This window comes from Mauremys reevesii, linkage group 3 (assembly GCF_016161935.1).
Source record: "Mauremys reevesii isolate NIE-2019 linkage group 3, ASM1616193v1, whole genome shotgun sequence".
Classification (NCBI taxonomy): Eukaryota; Metazoa; Chordata; order Testudines; family Geoemydidae; genus Mauremys; species Mauremys reevesii.
This window is the reverse complement of record NC_052625.1, coordinates 52,797,124-52,811,291: the sequence shown is the minus strand read 5'-3', so window position 1 is coordinate 52,811,291 and position 14,168 is coordinate 52,797,124. Positions and strand designations below refer to the sequence as shown.

The window sequence follows — 14,168 nt, the reverse complement described above, 5'->3', positions numbered from 1 at the left end:
ACAGCTTAATAAATGGAGGCATTCAGTGGCAGAGGCCAGGAAAGCATTAAGTGAGCACAATGAGCAGAGGCAGGAGGCAATGCTGAAGGTGGGAGCAAACAGACATGATGAGGCATCTGGTGGAGCTGCAGGAAAGTCAACAAGTGCACAGACCCACCCTGCATCCACTGTATAACCACCTGACCTCCTCCCCAAGTTCCATATCTTCTTCACCCAGATGCCCAAGAACATGAGGGGGCAGGCTCTGGGCACCCAGCCACTCCACTCCAAGGGATGGCCCAAGTAACAGAAGGCTGTCATTCAAACAATTTTGATTTGTACTGTGGCTACAATAAGCAATGTGGCCTTGTCCTTCCCTCCACCCGCACCCGACCTCATCCAGGCTACCTGGTCAGTTATCTCACATTTTTTTTTTAATTAATAAAGAAAGAATGCATGGTTTCAAAACAAATAGTTACTTTATTTCCTTTGCCAGCTGTGATCAAAGGGGGGAGGGTGGTTGGCTGACAGGGAATTAAAATCAACAAAGGGGGTGGGTTTGTATCAAGGAGAAACACACACAACTGTCACACCATAGCCTGGCCAGACATGAAACTGGTTTTCAAAGCCTCTCTGATGTGCAGAGCGCCTAGCTGTGCTCTTCTAATCGCCCCAGTGTCTGGCTGCTCAAAATTGGCCACCAGGCAATTTGCCTCAACCTCCCACCCCACCATAAACGGCTCCCTCTTACTGTCACAGATATTATGGAGCACACAGCAAGCAGCAATAACAATGGGAATGTTGGTTACACTAAGGTCTAACCCTGTCAGCAAACAGCGCCAGTGAGCTTTTAAACGTCCAAAGGCACATTCTACCGCCATTCTGCACTTGCTCAGCCTATAGCTGAACTGCTCCTTACTACTGTCCAGGCTGCCTGTGTATGGCTTCATGAGCCATGGGAGCAAGGGGTAGGCTGGGTCCCCAAGGATAACTATTGGCATTTCAACATCCCCAACAGTAATTTTCTGGTCTGGGAAGTAAGTCCCTTCTTGCAGCTGCTCGAACAGCCCGGAGTTCCTAAAACCTTTCCTGGCCATCCCATATTGATGTCGGTGAAAGGTCCCTTGTGATCCACCAGTGCTTGCAGCACCATTGAGAAGTACCCCTTGCGATTTACCTACTGGTTGGTAAGGTGGTCAGGTGCCAAGATAGGAGTATGCATTCTGTCTATCACCCCACCACAGTTAGGGAACCTCATTGCACCAAAGCCATCCAGTATGACCTGCACATTTCCCAGAGTCACTACCCTTGATAACAGAACATCATTGATTGCACTGGCTTCTTGGATCACAGCAGTCCCCATAGTAGATTTGCCCACTCCAAACTGATTCCTGACTGACCGGTAGCAGTCAGGCGTTGCAAGCTTCCACAGGGCTATCGCCACTCGCTTTTCAACTGTCAGGGCAGCTCTCATCTTGGTATTCCTGCGCTTCAGGGCGGGGGAAAGCAAGTCACAAAGTTCAAGGAAAGTGGCCTTACGTATGCAAAAGTTTCACAGCCACTGTGAATCATCCCATACCTGCAACACTATGCAGTCCCACCAGTCTGTGCTTGTTTGCTGGGCCCAGAATTGGCGTTCCACTGTATCAACCAGCCCCACTGCCACCATGATGTCCCAACTGCCACAGCCCAGGCTTTCAGGAATGTCTGCGTTCACGTCCTCATCACAATTGTCCTTGTGCTGGGGTCTCTTAGCCAGGTTCTGCACATACTGCAGGATAATGCGTGAGGTGTTTACAATGCTCACAACAGCAGCGGTGAGCTGAGTGGGCTCCATGCTTGCTGTGCTATGGTGTCTGCATGCGTAACCCAGGAAAAAAAGGCACGAAACTGTCTGACATTGCTTTCACGGAGGGAGGGGAGACTGATGACATGTACCCAAAACCACCCATGAGAATATTTTTGCCCCATCAGGCATTGGGAGCATAACCCAGGATTCCAATAGGCAGCGGAGTCTGCAGGAACTGTGGGATAGCTACCCACAGTGCACTGCTCCATGAGTCGATGCTAGCCACAGTATTGAGGACACACTCTGCTGACTTAATGTGCTTAGTGAGGGCGTACACAATCGACTGTATAAAATCGATTTCTAAAGATTGACTTCTACAAAATCAACCTAATTTCGTAGTGTACACATACCCTTAGTCACTTACCAAACAACCTATGACCCTATTTTTCACCTTTTCCATATTACTTCCACATCTACCACCTACACTTCCTCTCTCCACTTTTAACATCAAACTCAGAGCAAGTACAGTAGTTAGAAATGGATGTCTAAGCTTTCAGACCATTGAAGCAGATAGCTAGTATGAATGGTATACACTTTTAGTTGATAGCTATACTTAAATGTGCTACATTTGAAATGGTTACCACTCTTTCACTGGTAACCCAGGGTAGGCCAGAAGGTAGTGAAGAAGTTCAGGGACATAGCAACAGGGTTTGGGAACTGGAGCAGATACTGTTTGTAAGATATGAGGGTCCCTGAGCTGGAACCTGGAGTACAGTGGGAGCCTGGGTTCCCCTACCAGCCACTGGGGAAGAGTACAATCTGGGATTTAGAAAGAAAGACTTCCTGAGACAGATAGTTTCGAGAGACTTTGATACCTCAGAATGGAAAAACTATAATGATCTAGTGAAACCAGACATAGGGGGAGCACCCTGAGTTACGGAGAGGGATCAATCGAGTCCAAATAGAGAGAAGGAGAGACAGTGTGAGGAACTAAAGGAAGGGGCATCAGACTGGTCAAAAGCTAATCCCCAGCCACATGGAGGCGTCACAGCAGTGAGTAGTAAACCCAATGACAGGGTCACTTCCAGGATACTGGTCACAGGTGGGGCATTGACCAGACCATGTGACTGATACCTTTCCAACATGGCACCAGCTCCTGCCTACACCTTCTTTGCTGGCTGCCTCCTTGCCCTTCTCTATGCCTAGTACGCCTATGGGAGAAGCATTACAGATACCCTTTGTCACGGCAATGTCTTCTGAAGGAAGAAAGCTACCCACAAAAAGGAGGCTGAAGGACTTTGCTGGTACTGGATGCTAAGAGGAAAGCTAAAGGTCTTTGTGGGAGCTCTGCACACTTCTATAGCCCTTCAGGTTTACTCTGCAGCGAGAGAGGAGTTCAGGTGCTTTGGGAATGCTGTGGGAAGGAGACAGGGAGGGTGAGGTAATATTTTTTATTGGACCAACTTCTGTTGGTGAGAGAGACAAGCTATTGAGCTTACACAGAGCTCTTCTTTGGGGGAAGGAAGGGGCTAATGGGCTTTACAGGACACAGTAGGAACGCTGTCAGGATGTTACAAGAGGCTGAAGGACTGGGGAGAAATAAGAGTGGTGGATTAGAGAGGAGAGATTTATAGAGAAAAGAGGAAAAAAGTTAATCAAAGGTTAAAATGGCCATAAGAACGGCCGTACCGGGTCAGACCAAAGGTCCATCTAACCCAGTATCTGTCTACCGACAGTGGCCAATGCCAGGTGCCCCAGAGGGAGTGAACCTAATAGGCAATGATCAAGTGATCTCTCTCCTGCCATCCAAGATAGACTGTTGTTCCATATGAGATAGACAATACTGTGCAAATATTTTAAAAATCTTTACTATTTTTTTTAAATAATTCCTATCTCTCTACTAGAGTTTACTCATGGTATTTTTCTTGGGTAGAATATGCTTATTGCAACTTTGATGCCAATATAAAATACAGAGTCAGCAATGAAGCTAATCTTATTTACAAAAAAGGGACAGGGGACAAAAGAAAAAGAAAAATTTGGCTGTGAACAGTGTTCCCTCTAAGTTTTCCCCATGTACGGAGTAAATTTTGTTACATGCACCAATATGGAAGTGATGTGAGATACATCACCTCCATATCATCACTTCCATATTGGTGCACGTAACAAAATTCATGTGGCAGGGGTGGGGCCGAGGGGTTTGGAGTGTGGGAGGGGGCTCAGGGCTGGAGCAGAGGGTTGGGGTACAGGGGGTGAGGGCTCTGGCTGGGAGTGTGGGCTTTGGGGTTGGGCCAGGGATGAGGGGCTCAGGGCTGGAGCCAGGGGTACGGGCTCTGGCTGGGGGGTGTGGGTTCCAGGCTGGGGCCAGAAATTAAGGGTTCAGGGTACGGGAGGGGGCTGGGGCAAGGGGTTGAGGTTAAGGGGTGGGGTGAGAGCTCCGGCTAGGGATGCGGAGTCTGCGATGGGGCTAGGGATGAGGGCCTTGGGGTACAGTCTTCCCTGGGTCTATGGCGGGGAGAGAGGACTCCCCCAAGCAGCACCTGGGCTGGGGGGAGAGGCATTCTCACTGCCATGGCAGCTCTGGGGCACCTCTCCCATGGCAGGACTGGGCTGGGGGAGGGGCGCCTCTCCCGCGGCAGGTCCGGGGCAGCCGTGCAGTTTAGAGGGAACTTAGGCTGTGAATCCAATCAAGATCCATGCATATTCGTTATCTGTTAAATGGAAAAGGTGCCAGATTCAAAAAGCAAAGGCATTCCATTTCTGTTGGGTGGGGAATGATGGACTGTTCATTTTCACATACATGTTATATGCCACTAAGTACTCTTGGCTGCTTATCCAATTCCTTTGGGTCAAGGACAGAGTAGAAACTGAGGCTCTCTGAAAAAAATAAAATAGGAGAGGGTAATGGTACTAGGGACGTTAGATATGACAAGAAGCAGGTAAACGGTCTTTTGTATCCTTTCATTTCAATTGTTCATGGTATAAAATAGGTAGATTAATCAGATCCAAGCCCTTTATTTCAAAAGGGGCATTGCAGTCACAAACATGGTTTCAAAGGAGCCACAAAGGCTGCTGCTAAGTACACTCTACTCCTGTACAATCGCCTGAGATGAAATGCTAGCCCCACTGAAATTAATGGGTGGGTTTTGCCATGAACTTCAATGGGATCAGGATTTCACTCCTGGTCTTAGGCAGGAAAGTCCAAGGTTTTGGTGGATTCAGGCTCCATTTAGGCTTTATCCATTGCATAGACTATGTAGTAGACTGAAACTTTTAGCACAGCATGGTGTTAAACTGCATAAATAAGCAAACAACATACTAAAATATGAAGTGGAGTGGTTTGGTGCTTTATCCAGGATGTGATTAGATGAGGCCACAATACATGGACGGGACTGAAAGAAAAGGCTGGAGTGGTGGGAATGGTAGGTCCCTTAGTCACCAATCCTGCAAACACTTATACACATGTAGTTTTACTCAGGTGAATAGTTACACATGTTTCCAGTATGTAAGCCTTAGAAGTTAAACTATAGATAAAGTTTTGACTTGCTTCAGCTGCTTAATATTTACTGTGTTTTATGTGAATTTAATTTTCCTCATCTCAGGATGCAACAATCCAGAGGGCAAGGATCCCTTTAGTCCATGTCCCACTAAGGAAGGTGTGCTTACCCAACCATCTCTCATCATTTAAGCTACCACTTATGTGGCAGCTGTACAAAGGGACTATTCAAAGCCTGACGAAGACTGTATCATCCCATGGCAAGGGGGTAAGAATAATTACAAGTAAAGCATATACATTTGTACTATCTAGACTTTTAGAAGCTGGGGGAAAATGTAATTAAATACAAATTGTGAAAACTATTTCCTCGTATATTGGAGGAAACACTGATGGAGCAGTAGCCACTTATGTTTTCCCCTTTTTTATATAAAAAAATATAAAAGCACAAACTGAGCAACTCAAGCTGCCTTATCCTAAGGGATTGGAACAGGAGAAGGAAAACAAAACTACAAAGGTACTGAAGAATGTACATATGTACTTCTGTGTAAATAAATGTGTGTTTTTGTCATATTTGTGCATTAGGGGAAAGAGCTAAGAGGTATGGTGGGAGAGAAGGGAATGGATGGAAAGGATCCAAGATATTTAAAATGGTTGCTGCTTTATACTGGCATTCATCTAAATATCCTTTCTTTTCAGCAAAGTTTATACAAATACAGGTCTAACAAGACCGCCAGATACATATGCAAATCACTTCCAACATAGGGAATCATCATATCCCTAGGAATTAAGTACTGAGCCTTTCAGCTTTAGGCTGCCAGTTTGAAATCTCCCCAGTTTAGTGATGGCCAAAGATTACTGCTATCTGATAGATCCTCAGTAGATGTGATGTAAATTGGTTGTCCCAATCCAGTTCCCACTCAATAGGCCTTTATCACAAAATTTTCCACAACAGGCACCCTAAAGAAATTGAGCTTGGGGAGAATGAATGGAGTGTAGAGAATGCCCTACCACTTAAGCCCCAAGAAGCAGTCCTTCTAGCTCCAGGCAGAAATGCATTGTGGAGAGGGGAGTAGGAAGGGAAAACGTTAGGGTTCAATACTGCCCATGCAGTAACTTGGTCGATGCATAAACAGATGCTTTCAGGCTCTTAATCTAGAACATTTAGGAAGCAGGAAATCCACCAAACACTAAGACTCTATTAAACAGAACTAGACACCTTTGATGATTTGTTTGTTTAAACACAGTGAAAAGGAAATATTTGAAGTTGCATCATCTTAAGTGATACTGAAGGCTAAGTAGGGCAGACTGAAGGTGTCTAGTTCAAAGAGTGTTGTAACAAAATAAGAGTTGAACTTCTTAGGGCAAGACAGTGTTACTCGTCTATGCAGTGCCCAGTACAATGTGGTTCCAATGCTGACTGGAGTAGACACTCAAATCACTATGGGCATGGCTACACTTGCAGATGTAGAGCGCTTTGAGTTAAACCAGCCTTCATAGAGCACAGTAGGGAAAGTGCTGTAGTCTGTCCACATGGACAGCTGCAAGTGCACTGGCGTGGCCACATTAGCAGCTCTTGCAACGGCCACAGAGAGCAGTTCATTGTGGTAGCTATCCCAGCATGCAAGTGGCTGCAACGTGCTTTTCAAATGAGGGGAGTGGGGTGGAGTGTGACAGGGAGTGTGTTGTGTGTATGTGGGGAGAGAGAGAGAGTGGGTTTTTGGGGGGCTGAGAGCATGTCAGCATGCTGTCTTGTAAATTCAGACAGCAGCAAACGCCCTCTCCCCACTCGCGCCTCTATCTCTCTCACATACAGCATTCCACAGTAGCGGTTGCTTTGTCTCGGAGCAGATAACCATGCCAACTGTCAGAAACAGAGCTTTCAAAGGGTGTGCCTGCATGCCTGCAGTGATTCCAAAACAATGACAAGAGTGGCCACTTGACTTAAGGGGATTATGGGAAGTTTCCAGAAGCTGATCAGAGTGCAGTTATGCAACACCTCGTTCGTTTCAGCCAATGCGCCCCAAGTGTTAATCTTCTCGCTGAGGTGGAGTACCAGGAGCGCTCTAGCCCTGGAGTCGGAGCGCTCTACATACCTTGCTAGTGTGGACGGGTAGTGAGTTAGAGCACCTGGGGCTACTTTAATGCACTCTAACTCGCAAGTGTAGCCAAGCCCTTAGGTTCTGCCAACAAATACAGTAGGGTAGAAATAGTGGTTACTTATTTATTAAATATTTTAAGCCATTCCAAGTATGACAATCATGTTTTCCTAGTCTTTATATAAAATAGTAACAAGCCATTCTCTCCTGCAGGGATTCTCGGACTTGAGTATTTGAGAAGAACTTGGCTGTACCACATATCCCAGCTGTGCCTATAGCTGCATCTTACCACATAGGTATTGGCAGGGGAGATAGCATGATCATGAAAGTGGTTTTCCCTGGGTGAGGCTCATCCATTCCACTGCGGGTGTGCTGACCCCTGCGATTTCTCCAAATGCGGGAAACTTGACTGCATAATCTGTGGTAGTGGGGGACTGCATTTGCGCTTTCCCCTGGCACTTGGTCAAAGACAGAGAAATAAACACATAGGTATTGTATCCTACTGCTTAATTTGTTACGCACTGCCTATAGGAGTAGAAAAACTACAGTATCAGTTAACTTCAATGTAGATCAAATGGAGATAAATGTTTTACTGACAAAGTCCTTGCATTAATATTGACATAATTGGAAGTAGCCCTACATTGCGCCACAAAAACCACAGAGTCCTACCTCCCACAGAATTATTCACCACTAACAAACTAACACTTTCCCCCTTACCCCCATACATGGGATTGGGAGCCAACAGTTACACTTTTAAGATAAAAAAAATCCAAGTAATTTATTAAGCAGAAAGTATCACAAGCAGCAAATTCAGACTGAATATATTCTTGTGCGAATAACGTGGACTATGCAAAAATGCCTTCATAAACAAGGCAAAGCATGTAGGTTAAGACACAAGGTGTTAATACCTAATTTTCAAGTGATGAAATGAGCGCATCTTGTTCAAAGCAAAGCCTATTTGAAGAGGAAAATTGATTGGTTTCATTAGCTACCTGCTAGTAATGGTACCCAATTATTCAAAGCAAAGTTTAATAGTTCTGTTATTAACCAAAATGCATTGCATGATTCTGTAAACAGAGAACAAGTTACATTAAAGTGCAGCTGTAAAAATATATTTACACACACTTACATACCACAAATGTACATTTTCCATTGTGAACTAGAACTAATCTGAATCTTACTTAAATATGCATTCACAGAATATCAAACTAGGGTGCTTTATAAACTACCATGGAGGGAAAGCTATAAAGGAGTGCTTTATCTATATACCCAAAAAAACAAATGATGCAAATAGCGATATGTAATAAGCCATCCTTTGTACAACATTAATATTCTAACCACTTAATAGCATTATCTTGATGCTATAGTAAAACTGTTTGCACTTGGGATTCTACAGCAAATATCACGTATATTTCTGACTAGCGCAATTAATCATGCAAACAACATGAAAGTGTGCTTTCTCCTAGCATTTGGAAAAATTTAGGCAACAACAGTAGTACAAAAAAAAAAAGCAACTGCCACTATACCAAGTTAATGTAATCACATTGTCCAAATTCACGTTCCTATTTCAGATAATAAAAATGCCTACTGTGTTTGTATTAATTCAAGTATTAAGCATACTGATTTTTAAAAGGTACAGAACACTTGTTGTCTTTAAGCATCAAAAGCACTAAACTTAGAATCAGAATTTACTATGACCACAAAAATATTAATAATACAGATAATACATACCCTGTGGAGTTCAGAATTATTCTTTTTTGTTATTCTCCTTCATGGATGAAGGCAGAAAGTTGGAAGTGTTCAATTAAGAGCAAATTAGGCAACCTTTGTAGCTCTCAAAAATTTCTTCTACCAAATGAAGAGTTCAGACTTCAACCTGGGAGGTTACTGCTTAGTCAAAAAAAAAAACCAAAACCTGCTATGCCAAGCACTCTAATCACTTGTTTTTTCAAGGGATTTCCAAAAAGCAATGTCCAAATCTTCAAAGAATGCACGAGCTGCTCCCCCCACCCCACATTTTGTTCAGCAGCAACAGTTTATCCACACCTTTCTTGATTAGGGAAATGAAATAAGCACCAGACTACTTTTCTTCTTCACAAAAAAGCTCCAAGTGGTTTCAGTAAACGGACACTGCTACAGCTCATACAGAAGGCTTTATTTGATTTTGGCTTTGCTGACACACTAATGAAGGCCCAAGCAGACAAGGCAACAGAAAATGTTATTTGAGCACAAATTTAATGTTTATTCACTAGACTGCTTGCCTTTGAGAGGGTTGCCCAAACATAGCTCTTGCAATGCAGAGTCAATCTTTTCTAGTTGTCTCTTAGCAAACATATGGGAGCCTGGGAATTTCTCATGCATTCAGATAAATTAAGAACCAGACCTTTCAGACCACTAACATTTAGTACCTACAGAAGGAGATGTCAGGTTTCTCTGGGACTCTCTGACTTTACATTGTTTAGATTACACCAAAGCCACCACTTGTGAAAATCAAAACAAATTTATTTCATATTCAATGGGGACTTCATTTCAGTTCTCTAAAACAAATCTGAGACAAACATGTTTCTACATTTACTACTGTAGGTCTCAAACCTTATAACAGACAAACCTAAACTATTAAATATATGCATCATATCTGGCTCTTAAAATGTACTGCAGCTTCTCTATTTGTCTGCATAATTTTTCAAATGCCACATCTAGCCTTTTTGTATCACACTTCTTACACATATTCAAAAATCATGCCTTAAAAAACTTGGTCCAGTGTTTTCAGCAAAGCAGCCGCGCTCATCAATTACCTGAAGCCAAACCACTTTGGGTTATATCCTTGTTGGATCTCCTGAACTATGCATGACTAGTCACTACTTTGATAGGAGTCTCAAAACTCCTAGGAAAAAACACCGGTGCTGCAGGAAGTTGTATTGCAATATAGCCAAACACTTAAAACTCCCACCAAATTATTTTAAAAATCATACACACTTTTTTGCTTGGGACCAGTTCAACACACTCCACATATTATCCTGAAAGTTAGGTCTTTCCAGCATGGCCACTTGTCCACATTTTAAGGCTTGCAAAACCTTAAGTATATCTGAGATTTGGGCTTGGTATGTTCAATGGGACATCTGGCTAAGAAAAAAAGTTCAGAGTCAGGCTGAATTCTGACTATTTAGGCTATAATTTTTCAGTTAAAAACAGATCTCTGCTTGTACAATTACTAGGTAGACAAACAAGGCTACCTGTTTTGAGCTATACTTATTTGTATGAGCTATATCTATTTTTAGGTGACAGTTAATTTAATATTACATTTCCATTTACCACTGGAGAAATTTCTTTTTAAATAGATAAGATGCAACAACTAATTCGCTTAATACTTCCCAAACAGGAATTAAACCATCTGAAAGGGATCTAAACCTCAAACAGTTTAACTACAGAAAAAGAACTGTACTTAAGATAAAACTTTCTTTAAATACCCTCCTCTTCCTGCGCTCCCTCCCTCCCCCTCCACTCCCTGCCAGGCCTTGGGAACCCTGAAATCACCAAAACAGTTGTAGTTCCCCTGTATAAGAAGAGAGGATTTAGGAAGGCTGAACAGGGGTTTTATAGCACCCTGCACATCACAGAGTACAGCCCTGTGGGGGATCATTGTACTCCAGCACAGAAGGGAGCTTGGGCATGGACCAGTGGATCCAACCAGTACAGACTCAGTGACAAAATAACATTCTCACCCTGGACAAAACATTAGGTGAGAAGTACACAGCAGCTTCAGAGATTATTGTAGCCCTAAGGGCTTGGCTACACTTGCAAGTTAGAGTGCATTAAAGCAGCTCCAGGTGCCCTAACTCACAATCCATCCACACTGGCAAGACACTTAAGAGCACTCTGACTCCGTGGCTAGAGCGCTCCTAGTAATTCATCTCGGGGAGAAGCATAACGCTTGTTGTGCCTTGGGTGAAACGCCTGGGTGCCAGTGTGAACGAGGCGTTGCATTACTGTGCTCTGATCGGCCTCCGGAAGAGTCCCATAATCCCCTTAAGTCAAGTGGCCACTCTTGTCATTGTTTTGGAATCGCTGCAGGAATGAGGATATGAAAGCAAACCATTACTGTGGAATGCTGTGTGAGAGAGAGAGAGGCAGGTGGAGGAGAGGGGGGGGATCTGCTGCTGTCTGAACTTACAAGACAGCATGCTGACATGCTCTCAGCCCCCCAAAAACCCACTCTCCCCCCCACATACACACAACACACTCCGTCACACTCCTCCCCCCACCCCATTTGAAAAACACGTTGCAGCCACTTCCATGCTGGGATAGCTACCACAATGAACTGCTCTCTGTGGCCGCTGCAAGTGCCGCAAATGTGGCCACGCCAGTGTGCTTGCAGCTGTCAGTGTGGACAGACTGCAGTGCTTTCCCTACTGCAGTCTACGAAGGCTGGTTTAACTCAAAGCGCTTTACGTTTGTAAGTGTAGCCATGCCCTAAGACAGCAGCAGATGCAGAGCAGTTCCACAGCCTGAAGAAAAAAACCTGTTCTTCTCTTAACAACTCCCCCTTCAGCCCACTTAGTTGGGCTATGTACTGCATTCAGGATTTGGGCATTAGTAATCTTAGGCCTGGTCTACACCTAAAATGTAGGTCGAACAGGTTATGTTGCTCAGGGATGTGAAATGTCTCCCCAGGAGAGAGACAGTTAAGTCGATCTAACCCTAGCATACACAGTGCTAGGGGTTGACAAAAGAATTCTTCTGTCAGCCGAGCTACTGCCTCTCAGAAATGTGGATTTACTACAGTGACAGAAGAACCCCTTCTGTCACTGCGGTAAGTGTCCACACTATAGTACTACAGTAGTGCAGTTGCAGCTGTGCTGCTGTAATATTTCTAGTGTAGATATAGCCGTAGTTAAGCTGACTTAAGTCCTCCTGTAGACAGTGCTAGGTCAACAGAAGAATTTACTCCTGGGGGGATTCTGTGCCACTGCGCATGCGCAGAATTTATGTTCCCCGCAAATTTCTTTGCTTCCCCACAGAAAAATGACTTTCTGACAGGGAAGCTGTCATAAACAGATAGTTAAGGGTTAAGGTCTCTTTTACCTGTAAAGGGTTAACATGCAGTACCTGATGACCACCTGACCAGAGGACCAATCAGAGACGAGATAATTTCAAATCTCTGTGGAGGGAAGCCTTTGTCTGTGTTCTTTGTTAGAGCTCTCTTTGGATCTAAGAGAGGTCAGTCATGTCTCCAAGTTCTCCTGGAGTAGTTTCTACTATTTAATAGTGAGTATTAATTAGAGAGGCGGATTAGTTTTTTGAGTTGCTTTCTATATTTGCAATTGTGTGTTTGCTAAAGGAAATTCTTTATTCCTGTTTGCTGATATTGCTTTTACTGAGAAAGGGGGAGGGGGAATTCTCCCCAGAGATTGATAAGTTTAGACCCTGTATTTTTGCATCCTGGTAATACAGAGAGAGTGTACTTTTTTTTTTCTTTATTTAATAAAATCTTTTCTTTTTAAAACTTGGTTAATTCCTTCTCTTGTGGAGATTCAAGGGAAGGGGAGGGGGGAAGAGTGAGTTCCTCCTAAGGGTGATTCACAAAGTTGAATCGGTGTGTCTCTCTCCAGAGTGGCTAGGAGAGAGGGAGGGGGGAAGTGGGCTGCTTCCCTGTGTGTAGATTCAAGGAGTTTGAATCAAGGTATCTCTCTCTCCGGAGCAGGCTGGAGAGAGGGAAGGGGGGAGGGGAACTGGCTGTTTCTCTCTCTCTGGTGAGATTCAAGGGGTTTGAATCTGGGTTCCCCAGGGGAAGCTTGGGGGACAGGCAGTGTGTCAGACACTTTAACCTGACTGGTGGCAGCGAGAACCAGATCTAAACTAGGATTTTAGTTTAGAGGGAAACCAATGCAGGTCCCCACATTGGAACCCAACAGCTCCAAGTGGGGGTGAGACCTATGACAGAAGCAAAGGGAAGCCACAAGAGCAGTCATGCAACCCTCTCCAGCAGTATGTTTTGGGTGCCCAGAGCAGCCGGCAGAGAGGTAAATCACTGTGGGGCAGGTGGCAGGACTGGTGAAGACCCAGCTGGTGGCTCCTACCCTACGCTGGGCTCAGCTGGTAGTCACAGCTTGGCTGGGGAGGATGGGACTTCCTCTTCTCCTGCACAGCATCCGGGCCCGGGTCAGTCCCACCCCCCGATTTCTCCCCTGGCTGCAGGAAGCTCTGCAAACTCCCCCCCCGTACTCCGCCCCTGCTTCCTGCACCCATTGCTCCTCAGCTGCAGTGGGAGGGATCCCAGTACAGGGAGCTGCTCCCCCATCTACCCAACCCCATGCATCCAGACCCTCCCACCAAGCCTCACTCCCCCATACTCAGAACTCCCCCGATGAGTCCCACTCCCCCTGCACCTGGACCAGCGAGCCACCCGCACCTGGATTCCCACCATACCAAGCCCCAACTAGCTGCACCTGGATCCCTACCCCACCGAGCCCCACTCCCCCAGCATCTGGACCCCCCACTAAACCCCTCACACCCAGATCCCCCTGCCAAGCTCTATCCCCCCTACATCCAGACACCTCCTGCGCTGAGCCCCAACCACCTTCTCCTTGACTCCCCTGCAGAGAGTCCTATTACTGTTGTACTCAGAACACTGCAACAAGCCCCTGTGCATCCAGATCCCCCCCACACCTGGATCCCGCACTGAGCTGCCCACACCCAGATTGCCCCACACAGAACCCTCTCAACCCACACCTGGTTCCCCCCACATTAAGCCCCTCCACACTTGGATCCTGCCTTGCTGACCCTGCCTGCCCACACAGAGGTGCAGGGCCCT

At 45.2% G+C, this 14,168-nt stretch overlaps 1 protein-coding gene, 1 long non-coding RNA gene and 1 other non-coding gene across 21 annotated transcripts in view; 2 read left to right on the top strand and 1 right to left on the bottom strand.

Annotated features, from left to right (window-relative positions):
• DISP1 (dispatched RND transporter family member 1) overlaps positions 1 to 14,168 on the bottom strand; it is a 169,390-nt gene that overhangs the window by 76,252 nt on the left and 78,970 nt on the right. The gene's annotated exons all lie outside the window — the stretch shown is intronic.
• LOC120400440 overlaps positions 4,520 to 14,168 on the top strand; it is a 57,344-nt gene continuing 47,695 nt past the window's right edge. Inside the window, exons 1-4 of one of the 9 annotated variants that reach the window (XR_005595808.1) lie at positions 4,520 to 4,704; positions 5,368 to 5,529; positions 5,705 to 5,775; positions 7,571 to 7,653. This is a non-coding gene — a long non-coding RNA (uncharacterized LOC120400440). Of the gene's footprint in view, positions 4,705 to 5,367; positions 5,530 to 5,704; positions 5,806 to 7,570; positions 7,654 to 14,168 lie in introns of all 9 variants that reach the window. The other 8 variants (XR_005595812.1, XR_005595811.1, XR_005595810.1 and 5 more) reach the window with 8 other exon arrangements.
• LOC120402449 lies at positions 7,650 to 7,812 on the top strand. Its single transcript, XR_005597241.1, has one exon. It is a non-coding gene; the product is annotated as a U1 spliceosomal RNA (small nuclear RNA).